The sequence below is a fragment of the Alexandromys fortis genome, unplaced genomic scaffold, assembly GCF_014885135.2.
Source record: "Alexandromys fortis isolate MF-2015 unplaced genomic scaffold, M_Fortis_MF-2015_v1.1 scaffold_232, whole genome shotgun sequence".
Classification (NCBI taxonomy): domain Eukaryota; kingdom Metazoa; phylum Chordata; class Mammalia; order Rodentia; family Cricetidae; genus Alexandromys; species Alexandromys fortis.
The window spans coordinates 967,702-983,390 of record NW_026068110.1 but is presented as its reverse complement, the minus strand read 5'-3'; the positions used below and the strand labels follow the sequence as shown (position 1 = coordinate 983,390).

Genomic DNA, 15,689 nt, shown 5'->3' with positions numbered 1-15,689 from the left:
GAGAAAGAAAAAAAAAGACACACCAAGACTGTTGTTTCTATATGTATGTGTGGATGTGATATATATATATATATATATACTGTATGTGTATATATATATACATATATACTGTAATAATTCCCAAAACCTTAGTAACTGTATACATGTATGGCACTGTGATTTAATTAAAAATTCACCTGAAGTCCAAAAAAAATTATAGTGTTTGTGTCTTGATTAGCCAACGGATTCCTGGTACTTCCATTTGCTGATTTAAAAGAAACAACATAAACACTGCAGTCCATAAGAGAAGTCAGTTTCAAAAACAATGAGCTTTGTAAGAATTGAAGGAAGACCTAAAAAATACAACTTAGAGGTTAGTAAGATGAGTCGGCATTTAAGAACACTCAGACTGCTCTTGCAAAGGACCTATATTCGGTCCCCCACACCCACATGATGGTTAACAACCACCTCCTAACTCCAGTTCTAGGGGATTTGATGCTCTATTCTGGCCTTCATGGACACTAATGTAAATGTTGCACATAAATACATATAGACCAAACACTCAAACACATTAAATAAAAATAATCTTTGAAAGAGAACCCTGGACTGGGGCGCAGTTTCCACTGGATCTCTTTGTCCCTCTTAGTAATGTGGCCATATTGAAAAAAAAAAAAAAAGAGGGTTCTTTATTTCTAGGCCAGCTGGACTGAGTCTGAAAAAGCATGGGATAAAACCGGACTCGCTGAACATAGCGGACAGTGAGGACTGCTGAGAAGTCAAGAACAATGGCACTGGGTTTTGATCCTACTGCATTTTCTGGCTTTGTGGGAGCCTAGGCTGTTTGGATGTTCACCTTACTAGACCTGGAAGGAGGTGGGAGGTCCTTGGACTTCCCACAGGGCAGGGAACTTGACTGCTCTTTGGGCTGATGAAGGAGGGGGAGTTGAATGGGGGAGGGGGAGAGAAATGGGAGGTGGTGGCAGGGAGGAGACAGAAATCTTTAATAAATAAATAAATAAAAACAAATAAAAAGAAACAATCTGCTCATTCCTTGTTTCATTAACTTTCTGTTGTCAACAGCACAATAAAACATATCGGGTAAGATTAACCAAAAAGACCTTTATTTTGACTTATGGTTCTGAAAGTATTAAGTAAAGGGACCACATATGATGACAACATTCTTGCAGGTAGTGTGTAGAGGTCACGTAGGTATCACAAGAGACAGAAAATATGTAATTTTTATGGTTCAGATATGAAACACCATCCTGAGGCGCATATGTTGAAGAGGTGGTCCTCGCCTGGGGGAACTATTTGGGGAGTGATGTGGGATTCCCTTCTGTAAGCTGTTAATATGTGTATTATCATTGGTTAATAAAGAAGCAGCTTTGGCCTATGGCAGGGCAGAATAAAGCTAGGAGGGAAAACTAAATGCAGGGGGAATAAAAGCAGAATTCAGGAGACACCATGTAGCTGCTAAAGGAGAAAGATGTCAGAACCTTACCAACAGGCCAGAGACTCGTGGTGATACATAGATTAATACAAATGGACTAATTTAAGATGTAAGAGCTATCAAGGAATACACCTAAGCTACTGGCTAAACAGTGTTGTAATTAATATAGTTTCTTTGTGATTATTCAGATCTGGGTGACCAGAAAACAAACAAGCAGAACCAGGGAAGGTTCTGGAAACTTTAGGAGGTGAAAGAAATAAGGTCACTAGGAGCTGAATCTTGCCCTAAATCCTTCCTGACTTTCTGCTTCGCGATTTCCATGAAGAAAACAACTTTGTTCTAATACAGATCCCATTACGATATTCTGCCTAACAACAGCCAAGAGATGATGGAACCAAAATAAGTCCTTTTTCTATTTTGGGGGAGTTTTAATAGCTGTGAAAAGCTAACACAGAAAATTGGAAGCAGAAAAGTGCAGTAGATGTGGAAATTACTAACCATAGAGTTCTAAAGCAAGTTGGATTCATTTAAGGGAGAAATGTGGGAAAATTTGGTGATAAGAGCTGAAGAAGTCAAAGCAAGGAGTACTTAAAGGTGTGAGAAGGCTAACAGGAATACAGACAGAATATCAGCTTCATGAGGTTTCAGGTGAAAATAAAGTTCTATAAGAAAAAGGACTAAAGGCCATTCATGTTACAGGGTGATAAAGAACATGCATTTTGTCTGTGCACTGAGATTTTCAGAAAACTAGAATTTAAAGACAATGCATTAATTAATCTGATGTAGGAAATTCAGCACTCAGGCTATGGTATAGTCATTGCTAGCTGTTTAGTTATTTGTTTTTTGTTTGGTTTGGTTTTTCAAGACATAGTTTCTCTGTAGTTTCGGGGCCTGTTCTGGAACTAACGCTTGTAGACCAGGCTGGCCATGAACTCACAGAGATCTGCCTGCCTCTGCCTCCCGAGTGCTGGGATTAAAGGCATGAGCCACTGTCAGGCTGTTGTAGTTTGAAGCAAGGAACAAAATAGTAAGATTAGAAAAATATGTGGTTTGGCCAGAAAATCATGTGGTCTGGCACTTAAACTTTCTGACAATAAAGTTGTGGTTGGAAAAAACAAACAAACAAACAAAAAAACACTGGAGTCATTAAAAAAAAAGCCAAAGTTTTGTACCAGGAAAATAAGAGATTCCTCGATGATCCTATAGATATCAGTGGGATTACCTACCATCATACCAGTGCCGAGAATATAAAAGTATACACTCATTGGAGAAGATTTCCTATTAAGTCGAGAGTGCTACCTGACACCTTGATTGCACAAGACCACCTAGAGAAGCACTTTCCCTGAACCCAGTAGTGTCATGTACAAGACGGCTACTTCAACCATGTCCAAAAGAGTCCAATTACTAGTCAGGCTGGCAGCAAAACTTTGGCTACATCCATATAATATTTTTGCTGGCACACAGATAAGAGTTTCAAGGTCACAAAGGTTTTTTTTTTTTTTGCCTGCATTTCAAAGGCCAGGCAATGTGCAGAAATCATATTCTTTATAGGCTACCACTGAAAGGGTGATAAATAGAGCAGATGAAATTACCCAGATGAGAATAAAAAGATAATACCTGAAGGAGAAACACACCATAAACTAACAATTCTCAGAAGGCTGCTTTAAAAAGCCAGTTAATTAATATTTGATTAGATGAGTCAGTGAATGAGAACATAGTATACTGAAACAATTCTAAATTCTTATGTGTGGTTTTTAGTCCCTCTGCAAGTACTGTCAGCCCTTCAGTTTTTCTTATTTCATATAAGGCAGACAGGAGAACCAATGGAACTGAATAGAAGACCCAGATATCAATCCACCCATGGAGGTCTCTGGCTCACTTGTACCTCCAGAGCAATAGATTTTAAGAACAAAGAGGTAATATAAATAACAAAAGTGGCCAACTCACCAACAATCAGCCATCTCGAACTGCATGTGTGGTGTATTTGTGTGCATTTAAGTGCAGGTGATCATGGAGGAAAGAGTTACAGATGGCTTTAAGCCCCTCAACATGGACGTTCTCTGCAAGAACAGTATGTTCTTAATCTCTTGAACCATCTCCTCAGTCCCAAGTCAGCAATCTTAAATGTACACATATAGAAAAAACAGAAAAGAAAAATGCTGGAGAACTCACATTTCCCAATTTTGAAATGTTCTATGAATCTACAGATATCAAGATGATGTGATACTCTCATAACAACAGACATTCAAGTAGAAAAGAACACAGAGTTCAGAAATCAACTATTGCATTTGCTGTTATAAGAGCCAAGAACATCCAGACAGGAATGAATTGTCCTTTTAATAGATGATGCTAGGATAAATGGATATCCACGTACAAAACAATAAAACTGGATCCCTACCTGATATCACAAAAAAAAAGATATGATAAACTGGAATCCAAAGGTTAAAATTTTCTATTAAAAGATATCTCCAAAACCATGAAAAGATAACCCAAAAAACAAAGAATGGAGGATAATATTTGTAAATCACATACCTAACCTAGTAACTAGTGGCTCATATCCTATATATATATATATATATTTATTCTTACTTATATATATATATAAGTTATATATATAGTTATATATATATATATTCTTACTATTTAACAATAGAAAAGATGTTAAAATGAGCAAACTATGTGAGTAGGCATTTTTCCAAACATACACAGCAGCAATAGACTCATTAAATAATTAAAAGTTAAAGAACAGGAAACAGTCAAAGAGAGCTACTGGACATTTTGAAATAAAATAGACTGGGGCTGGCTCAATGAATCAGCAAAGAAAGGCAGTTATTATCAAGCCTGATGGTCTAAATTCAATCACCAGGACCCACATGGTTAAAGTAGACATTAATATTCTGACCTCCAGATATGTGTGCTCCCACTACATAACAACTAAATAAACGTAATTTTAAAAAAAAAAGGAAAAGGGGGGGAGTGTGGGCTTTGCTGGAGTCCAATGTGTCAAATTTAGTAACACTTTTGAAAACTCTCCAGGAAGCTGGGCAGTGGTGGCACACACCTTTAATCACAGCACTTGGAAAGCAGAGGCAGGCTGATCTCTGTGAGTTCCAGGTCAGCCTGGACTACAGAGCGAGTTCCAAGACAGGCTCCAAAGCTACAGAGAAACCCTTTCTCAAAACAAGTTCAGGAGCACTGTAACTGAATAAGTCCAAACACTGACAAAATGGCTACAGCGGACATATTCTACAGAGAAGGGTCTACAGTTAATAGAAGTAAAAAACAAGCTGTTTTTCATGTACCTTATGGATTTGAGCTACCTTATCCTCACAAAGCCTCAGAAGGGACATCCTGCAGTTTTGATGCTCGAGGAGCTTTATACAACTTTACAAAAATTTTGTCCCTTGAACCAAAAACTGAAGTATTTTAATTGACAAACTAGTCAAGACCACAGAGACAGGTAGCCTCAGTGAGAGTGACCCACTTCGTTTTAAGCATTATTCCAGAAATATGCTAAGTAAGTTGAGCTCTGAGGATGAAGAGAGAGACGAAGCAAAGGAGGCTCTGTCTGAGGCTTCAGAGAAGAAATCAGTAAAAGGTGTGTTTAAATACGTCTCACCATACTTAAGGTGAGTGGGAGTAAAAGTATCTGGAACAAGCCAGGAGATGGGTATTGAGCAACTCTGTAATTTGTGAGCTTAAGGAGCAGTGCTCAGATACCCCAGAAGAAATGCTTGGCACCCTCATGACACTTGTTAGAGCCAAGAGGATCATCAAAGGATTAACTGTGAAGATAGAGCATAAAGGTGTATTTAAATGCTAGCAAGCAAGAGAAAAAGGACAGCAAAAGCAAGCATTATGAGTTCACAGCTTCATTTCCTCACACACCTCAGCAACATCAGTGCTTTGATGGGAGGGACCACTCATTTGATGACCTATTAAAAAGCTGAAGGAGATACCTAACAAAGGAAGAAGAAAGGTTTCAGAGGAATCAGTAACTTGCTTATGTACTTTTTATCATCCTAGGATGCTTCTAACTTCAGTATATGTGGTGTAGGAGGTTCTTCTTCTGTTCATGTGTTGCTTTCATTAGCTAATGAATAAAGAAACTGCTTTAGGCCTGATAGGGCCTTACTTAGGTAGGTGGAGAAGGCAGAACTGAATGCTGGGAAGAAGGGCAGAGTGAGAGATGCCATGGATCTTCTGCCAGAGACGGATGCTGAATAGAATCTACACACACACACACACACACACACACACACACAATAAATGAATAAATAAATAAATAAATGTCTTTTAAACTAGAAAGAAAAAATATGTAGCCTCAAAAACTATGTAGTTTAAAATGTAGTCATTTTAAACTAGTGACTCAAAATAGGGAAGAATTATTATCCTATAATCTGGAATCAACTCTTCCCTGTATCTTGCCACTGTAATAAAACTGAGTAAAATGGCATTCACTAAGTCTGTGAAATAATCAAAATTCAGTGTGAATTTAGGAAACTCCTAAATCTGAAACTGTCAGAAGTTGAGGGTGGTTGGGTGGTCATTTTTGTCTAATTTATGTATCTGGTAATCAAAGAGGAAAGAGGGTAAAAAGAAAAAGGACAAAATAATAGAAGTTCCCTATCTAGAACACATAAAAGAATCTTCATTAAAAACTTAATATATATTCATTTAATTCTGAAAGCCCTAACATATTAGATGATATTATTCCCACTTCATCAGCAAGCAAATTAAGGCCAAAAGTATTGGGAACAATGACACAGATGAAGCTGTAGTAGATCAAGATATAAATCAAGTCTTTCATATCGCAGAGCCTATGTTCTGGTTCGTTTGTTTGGGTAGCTGGTATAGTTTGAATGTAACTGCCCTTGTTGGAAGAAGTATGTCACTGAGGAGGTAGGCTCTGAAGCCTCTTATATGCTCATGCCACAATCAGTGATCAGTGCCACAGTTCATTCCCTGTTGCTTGTACAAGATGTAGAACTTTCATCTACCTTTCCAGCATGTCTGCCTGCATGCCACCATGTCCCACCATGTCCCACCATGATGATAATGAACTGAATCTCTAAACTGTAAGTTACCCAATTAAATGTTTACCTACATTGGAAAACATTTGCTGTGGTCATGGTGTGTGGTTGGAATATTAATTTAAGATGTATTACATTCATTTCTGCTGTGGAATATTTTTTATGATGCAAAAATGTGTTGAATTCTTTTATGTTGCATTTATTTAATTTAACTCTGTAAAGCTGTGTTACTGTGCCTGCCTAAAACATTTGATTGGTCTAATAAAGAGATGGACAGCCAATAGGAAGGCAGAAGAGAGAGATAGGCAGCAGGGCTCCAGGTAGAGAGAATAAATAGAAGAGAGAATAGGGTGGAGCAACAAAAGGAGGAGGAGAGGTGGAGGCCTGGGGTCAGCCACCCAGCTAGCTAAGGAGTAAGAAGTAAAGAAAGGTATACAGAATAGAGAAAGATATGCCCAGAGATAAAAGGTAGGTGGTATAATTTAAGAAAAGCTGGCTAGAAACAAGCAAATTAAGGATGGACATTCATACGCAAGAATAAGTCTCCACTTAATTTATTTCGAAGCTGGGTAGAGAGCCCCCAGAAAGTAAAGAGTTAAAACAACAACACTCAGCTACAATGGTGTCTTTTACAGCAATAGAAACCCTAACTAAGACAGTAGTCAAGGCTATACAGGAACTCTGTACAGTCCTTGCAGTGCTTGAACTGAAAACCTTTCTTTAGCCTCTATGTGCTGGATTACAATGAGTATATACCAACACATCAGACAATAAAATAAAATTAAGTTAAATTAATAAAAGGAATGTTTTTCCAGTGCTGGGGAACAAAACTACAACCTCAAGCACTGACTCTATCACTATGTTCTACTGACTATGTTCTTAGCCCCAAATTTTTATCACACTATGTTGTCTCTCTACACTGCTTATTGTAGCAACTGTTCAGAATACCTAAAACTTTTAGTTTTGACATCAGTATATGTTTAACTATTGTCTGATATCTAGATATCAAATAACCCAAGACCAGATCTAAGTAAGTATCCTAGAATTTTTGTGCAACTAAGTAGACTTTTCACACCAAGTATAACTGATTAAGAAAAATCTAAGTTGTCTCACAATTACTACAAGTAATATTATAATCTAGGCATGGTGGTGATGCCAGTGCTCCTATCACTCAAGAGACAGAGGCAAGACTGTATCCTAGTTGTCTTTCTTTTGGCCACGATAAAACACCCTGACCAAAGCAACTTAAGGGAGAAAGGGCTTATTTTAGCTTACAGTTCCTGGTTATAGTCCATCCTTGTGGGGAAGGCAAGACAGTAAGAACTTGAAGCATCTAGTCATATTATACCCACAATCAAGAGTCAGTCAGTCTCTCTCTCTCTCCCCACCCCCCTTCTTGTTCAGTCCAGGGCCTAGGTCCTGAAATAGTGTCACATTCTAGACAAGTTTTCCCACTTCAATTATCTCAATTAAGAAAGCCCATCACAAACAGAACTACAAATCAACCTAATCTAGACAATCTCAAAACCATCTTCAGATGATCCTAGACTGTATTAAGTTCAAAGTTACAAGTAACCATCACAGATCACCACAAATTCAATGCCAGTCTGGTATAAAGTGAGTTCCATGAGAGTCAAGGCTAAGACCGTGTCTCAAAAGAAAGTGAAATAAACAAAATAATTATACAATAATAAAAATAAGTGACATTGGAACTAGAAAGTAGCTTAGTGATTAAGAACAGTTGTTACTCTTACAGAGGATCTGGGCTCAGTTCCTAGCATTCACATGGTGACTAACAACCATCCCTAACTCTACTTACAGGGCATTCAATGAACACTTCTGAACTCCATAGGCAACACTCATAAGTTTGGAAAATATACATACATAACAAAATACCCATATACATGAAATAAAATTTAAAAATCTAAAAACAATTTTAGGTGACATATAAAATACATAATAGTATGGTGGTGGTACTGCTTAGTGACATAGTTCTTGCTTAGCATAAATGAAACATAGTTTGATACCTAGTACTATAAAAAGAAAAATCATAATGAATCCAAGATATAAGCTTATGTGGTTCTAAAATTAAGTTATTCAATGTAAAGTGTCTATCTACTTCCAGATCTCTATTTATATATGGGAATTTTTTTAAGTTGCAAAAAGAAGCAGTCAAAAGTTATCAGCTGATGTTTATCATAAATAAAAAGGAAATGCTTGCACACTGAGAAAAAATGTCATAATACTATTACTAACGCTTCATGTATAGCAGCTGTTGCCTTCTTTTATGAAAATTAAGTAAATTAATATGTTAAAATTTAGGGGACGGGAAAGATAGCTCTACAGTTAAGAGCACTGACTGCTCTTCTAGAGGACTTGCATTGGTTCCCAGTACCCACACTGCAGCTCATAACCATATGGTCTTTGAGGAACCAATGCCCTCTTCTAGCCTCAAAAGGCACCAGATATGCATATGGCACAGAAATATAAATGCAGATAAAAACACTCACATAAAATAAATTTTTGAATTATATGTAGACTTCAAAAGAATATGAAAAACAAAGTAAGAAAACAGTACAAAGAACAATACTTAAAAGGAAAGTATAATACTATAACAAATTGCCAATGAGGAGGAAAAAAAAGTTACCAGGTAAGAACTCTGCATGGATATATTTGTTTGTGTGAGAGAGAACAAATATTTTTAAAGTAATATATGTACATACAACGCATATAAATATACAAAAACAAACTCCAGCATTGTTTCAACATTTGGAAATGAGCTATATCAAGAGCAGCTGATCTTCCCCAATAAGGCACTTTTCATTTATAGGGGGATTAGCTAGTGAATATATATATGCTGGACGAATTACATTTACTAGAAAGAAAAGCTAACTTTAGAATACTGAGTCTTGGTCCTCTAATCAGTTTTTGTTTTCTGTGGGTGATACAAAAGAATTCTTTGCATTCAAGTAAATTTTTTGCATTGTTATTTTTAGAATGTTCTTATCTTCATTTAAAAAGCTGAAGCTATATTGGTGTTGGCAGGAGGGAGGAGAGTGGCATCCGCTAACAATAATAGAGTCCTTCCTTTACACTTGGCCACTGGGCTGCTACCCCTATACAAACACATCACTATTAAGCCACAGCCTTTCTTTTCTTATTCATCCTCAATATCTCAAATTAAAGAAGTCATACTTTTCAAAGTCCCACAGTCTTTACAAATTCAAACACACCAAAATTTCAGTCTTTAAAATATCCAATCTCTTTTAAAAGAAGTTCAAGTCTTTCATCTGTGGGTTCCTTTAAAAATCAATATTAAATTACATACTTTCTTCAAGAGTGAAGAACCAGGGGGCACTGTCACAATCTGAACCAAGCAAAACCAAATGCCAACATTATAAATAACTCAATGTCCAATAATCTGAGATTCACTCACAATCTTCTGAACTCCTGCAAAGGTCTTTGGTCACTTCTCCAGTTCTGCCCTCTGCACACAGTTTGTCTTCTAAGCTCCGGTTGGCTCCACTCCACTGCTGCTGCTGTTGGTTGGTGGTCATGCCATGGTACTGGCAACTCCAAAACTCTGTGGTCTTCTGCTGCAACTGGGCTGCACTTTAACAAATAGCCTTTCATAGGCTCTCTTCATGGTGCCAGGCCTCAACTTTTTTGCATGACCCCTTCAGTCCTGGGCCTTCAACTGCCTTCACTAATGGCCCATCCTTTGTGAGATTTTTCTCACAAAGCCAAATCTCATCTGCTCTTCATGACCCCTTCACACCTTCAAAACCAGTACCACCTGGTTAACTCTTAAACATTGCCAGCATGAACGACAACTTTGGCCACCTGTGGAACATAGCGTCTCTGCTCTCAGGAAACATTTGGCAGAAGATTTCACCTCAGTTAAGTCAGTTTCTTCTTAATCACTGCTAATTTCTTAGCTCCAGCCAGCCAGCATCAATTGTCCCATAATACAGAGGTTTCACTTCTGTAGTTCTGTTATCTTGTTAATCACAGCTGATTCTCCAGCCCCAGCTAACCAGAACCACGGGATCTTACATCAAAATAGCAAATGGCGCTGATAGAGTCTTTAAACTTTAAACTTCCCTCTGAAATTTCACAAGCCAGGCCTCTATCCTCTACAGTGCCCTCAACATTCTTATCCTCCAAGTTCCCACAGAACATGCCACAGGGCTCTTAACACTGAGTGGCTCTTCTAGTCCAAACTTCCAAAGTCCTTCTAAAAACCTCCCAAAAACTTGGTCAAGTCTGTCACAGCAATACCCCCTCCGTGCAAATACCAACTTGTCTTAGTTAGGGTTTCTATTGCTGCAACAAAACACCATAACCAAAAGGCAAGTTGGAGAGGAAAGGGTTTGTTTGTTTGCACTGCTGTTCATCACTGAAAGAAATCAGGACAGGAACTCAAGGCAGGATCCTGGAGTCAGGAGCTGATGGAAGGGAGTTGCTTACTGGCTTGCTTCCCCTGGCTTTCTCAGCCTGCTTTCTTACAAACCCAGAACCACCAGCCCAGGGACAGCAACACTTACAATGGGCTAGGCCCTTCCCCACGCATCACTAATTGAGAAAATGCCTTACAGCTGGATCTCATGAAGGCATTTCCTCAACTGAGGCTCCTTCCTCTCTGATGACTCTACCCTGTTTCAAGCTGACACAAAAAACCAGCCAGTACATTCTACCCTGGGATACAACTGCTGCAGGTAGTATAAAAATAAAAAAGGTAAGTTGATAGTCACTCCTTACATCTCCTAGGAGCTCCACCCAAGCGGGGCTATGATAGTCACTGCCACAACTTCTGAAATCTCATGAAAGTAAGCTGTTATAATTTCAGTCTACAGCTTCCACACAAATCAAAGGAGCTGTCATTACTTTAAACGGTTTGGCCAAGCTGTTGACAGCTCCTGCTAATCAATATACCCAATGACAACTCCAGGAGACTTCACATCTGTTACCACAGCTTTGAATGTCCCACAACCATCCCAGAGGACTTCTCTTTATCTGCTGCATAATCTAGTTGCCAACATTATAGAAAAGATTTGGCTGGGCCATGAAGTCACCACTTCAGATAGTCCCACTCTGGTCAGAAGGAGAATCTCTCCAACCCATGGCAACTAGCAACAGTACACCTGCAAACTGCATGACAGTGTAGAAACTGCAGACAGCAGAAAGAGGAATGCAAATTTATGGGCCTGTCCCCCCCTTTCCTATATATGCAGCCTACCTCTTATTCTCATTGGGTCATATGGAGACCTCCATCCTAGCATTGCCAACTGCACTTTAGCATAGGCCCTGATAAAGCCTCACTCAGATGAATTTATACTTATCATGTTTTCTACTGCAGGCAGAAAACACTAAATTGGCTGCAGTAAGAGCAACTAACACAGATTCAATGCAATGCCCATCAAAATCCCAGCAAAATTCTTCATCGACCTCAAAAGAACAATACTCAACTTCATACGGAAAAGCAAAAATCCCAGTACAGCCAAAACAATCCTGTACAATAAAAGAACTTCTGGAGACATCACAATGCCTGACTTCAAACTCTACTACAGAGCTGCAGTACTGAAAACAGCCTAATATTGGCATAAGAACAGACAGGAGGACCAATGGAACTGAACAGAAGACCCAGATATCAATCTTCCAACACCTGATTTTTGACAAAGAAGCAAAAAATATCAAATGGAAAAAAGAAAGCATATTTAACAAGTGGTGCTGGCACAGCAGGATTTCAACATGCAGAAGAATGAAAATAGACCCATACCTATCACCATGCACAAACTCAGGTCCAAATGGATCAAAGACCACAACATAAAGCCAACCACACTGAACCTTATAGAACAGAAAGTGGGAAATACAGTTGAATGCATTGGCACAGGGAACCACTTCCTAAATATAACCCCAGTAGCACAGACACTAAGAGAAACAATTAATAAATGGGACCTCCTGAAACTGAGAAGCTTCTGTAAAGCAAAGGACACAGTACAAGACAAAACGACAGCCTACAGAATGGGAAAAGATCTTCGCTAACCCCACATCAGACAGAGGACTGATCTCCAAAATATACAAAGAACTCAAGAAATTGGTCACCCAAAGAACACATAATCCAATTAAAAAAAAAAAAAAGAAGTATAGACCTAAACAGAGAACTCTCAACAGAGGAATTTAAAATGGCTGAAAGACACTTAAGGAAATGTTCAACATCCTTAGGCATCAGAGAAATGCAAATCAAAACAGCTCTGAGATTCCATCTTACACTTGTAAGAATGGTCAAAATCAAAAACATTGATGACAACTTATGCTGGAGAGGTTGTGGGGAAAATGGAACACTTCAGCATTGCTGGTGGGAATGCAAGCTGGTACAACCCCTTTGGACATCAGTGTGGCGATTTCTCAGAAAATTAGGAAATAACCTTCCTCAAGACCCAGTAATACCACTTTTTGGTATATATCCAAAGGATGCTCAATCGGGCCACAAGGACATGTGCTCAACTATGTTCATAGCAGCATTGTTTGTCATAACCACAACCTGGAAACAACCTAAATGCCCCTCAACCGAAGAATGGATAAGGAAAATGTGGTACACAATGGAGTACTACAAAGCAGAAAAAAATAATGACATCTTGAATTTTGCAGGTAAATAGATGGAGCTAGAAAACATTATTTTGAGTGAGGTAACCAAAACCCAGAAAGACAATTATCACATGTACTCACTCATAGGTGGTTTAAACATAAAGCAAAGACAACCAGCCTACAAACCATAATCACAGAGAACTTAGACAACAATGAGGACACTAAGACATACATAGATCTAATCTTCATAGGAAGTAGAAAAAGACAAGATCTCCTGAGTAAATTGGGAGCATGGGGACCTTGGGAGAGGATTGAAGGGGGGAGAGGAGAGGCAGGGATGAAAGCAGAGAAAAATGTAAAGTTCAATAAAAATCAATAAAAAAAAGTTTAAATAAATAAAAAAAAATGGGCAGCTAACACCAGGGCTGCTATTACAGAAAATGCCTAGCAGCCAGAGGGCAGCTGAAGTGCTGCATTGAGCTGCCCAGAGCAAAGAGTTGCTAGAAAAGCTGCAAGGTTTGCCAAAAGAAGCTGGGAAGCTGTTTAACACTACCTGCTGAGAGCTGTCATTACCTAAGAGATCAGAGCTGTGAATCCTAAGAAATGAACACCGCTGACACTCAAAGTTCAGAGCTATACCCAGGTCCCGGTGACAGATTCTGTATTAAACATGGTGGACTGAAGAATGATCTCTAGCCTCCACATGCATATATACACAAACGTACACACACATGCATATATATGCACACCCATTCATAAACACAAAGACTACAGAGTAAGTCACAAGGTACTGCACTTAAACAATGAAGTTTTTCAAACAAAATGTGACTACAGTAGAGAAACAAAGAATATAAGATAAAATACTGATGAAATGTTTTAAGATGGTGGCTTCATAAAGAAAACAACACAAAAAATGTTAACTAATTCAGTGTTACCAACTGATCTGCCACGGAAAGATGTTTTTCTAACAAAAGCTAAACCTAGATCAATTAAGGTTAAGTTGTATCTGAAATCCTATAAATGACTGCTTTAAGTCGAAATCAAAAATACCAAATTCATCAATGGTCCAGATGCTCAGGGTTTCATCTTTGAAAATCAAGTATCATTTTACTCCCTTGATCAGTGTATTTCAGACCATTTTGATTTTACAAGATATGTGTATATATCAGTGAGACAGAAGTTACTTCACTCAATTATCTATCTTGATCAAATGAAGACGGTATCTGTGAACACATGAATATATTAAATGTTTCAAGTAAAAATTCATTATCATAAAGTGACATAATCTTATATTTTAAAACAATCAAGACTTTGATTTTTGGCTAGACAGAATAGCTGGTATTGAAATATTGTCCTGCCACAAATACCTACAAAAGCTAGATATATGTTTGGGGTATGTAATATGTCTCTGTGTGTTTGTGGTTTTTTTTTTTTAAAGACACAATAGACAACCTATGATGCTTGGAGAAAAAAAGAAACAGATGAACCAAGTTCTACATTTACTTTGTTCTCATGGGTATTTTCTAAACAATGGTATAAGAAAATACTGACCAAAAAGAGAGTAACAAGCACTCTTGGCTAGGATGATAATATGAAAAGTATAATTGGGGCTATTAAAGTAGTTTAATTGTGTAGGTTATTAGACAAGAAAGAGTCAAGGAAGAAAAAGCCAAAAATATCTACTTAACAATTCTGCAGTGTCCTCATCTGTGTTCTAGGAGAAGAGATTTGGAGGCTGCACGATTGTCAGAAGACAGAGGACTACAGATTCAATCAGAGGCAAGAGATTTTGATGTAAATCTGAGGCACAAGTTGAGAACTCAAACAGCCTATGCTCAGAGTAAGAATAAAGTTGGAATAGACCCAAAGAAAGTAGATGGGCATGACTGAGGATTGTGGTGTAGTCTCAAAGAAGCTTACATTATCACATAAAAATAAATAAAAAATAGATAGATAGACAGACAGACAGACAGACGGAGCCGAGATAGAGAGACAGACAGACTGAGCCGAGATAGATAGACAGACAGAAGACAGACAGACAGACGGAGCCGGGAAGATGATCAGAGAGTAAAGTACTTGCTACACAAGCATAAGAACCTGAGTCTGAATCCCTATCCACCACATCAAGGATTGGTATTATGGCATGCCCCTGTAATACTCATACTGGAGTAGGGAAAGGAGGTAAGCAGATCCCAGAGGCTTGGTGTCAGCCAGGTTAGACTGAAATAGCAAGTTCTAGATCCAGTGAAAGACTTTATTTCAAAAGTAAATAAAATATAATAGAGAACTACAGATAAAAAATATACAAAATTGAACACTGGCCTCTATATGCACATGCATAGGCAAGCATAATCACCCATACAGCCCCCATCACACACACACACACACACACACACACACACACACACACACACACAAATACAAGTTATGGTGTACTCCTATATTCACAGCATAAAGGAGTCTTGAAGGAGGAAGGACTATAATTACTTCAAGACCATTCTGAGCTATATAGTCAGTACCAAACCAGCTAGCACTACATAACAGGACTGTATGAAAAAGAAGGAGGAGAAAAAGAAGGGAAGGGAAGGGGAAGGAGAAAGGGGAGAGGAATGGGAAGGGAAGGGAGGGGAGGGGAGGGG

General features: G+C 38.3%; 1 protein-coding gene and 1 pseudogene across 3 annotated transcripts in view; one reads left to right on the top strand and one right to left on the bottom strand.

The window, feature by feature from the left end:
* Positions 1 to 15,689, bottom strand: part of Ptpn4 (protein tyrosine phosphatase non-receptor type 4) — a 181,470-nt gene that overhangs the window by 121,806 nt on the left and 43,975 nt on the right. The window lies entirely within an intron of this gene.
* Positions 3,440 to 5,486, top strand: LOC126489893 (neuroguidin-like; annotated as a pseudogene).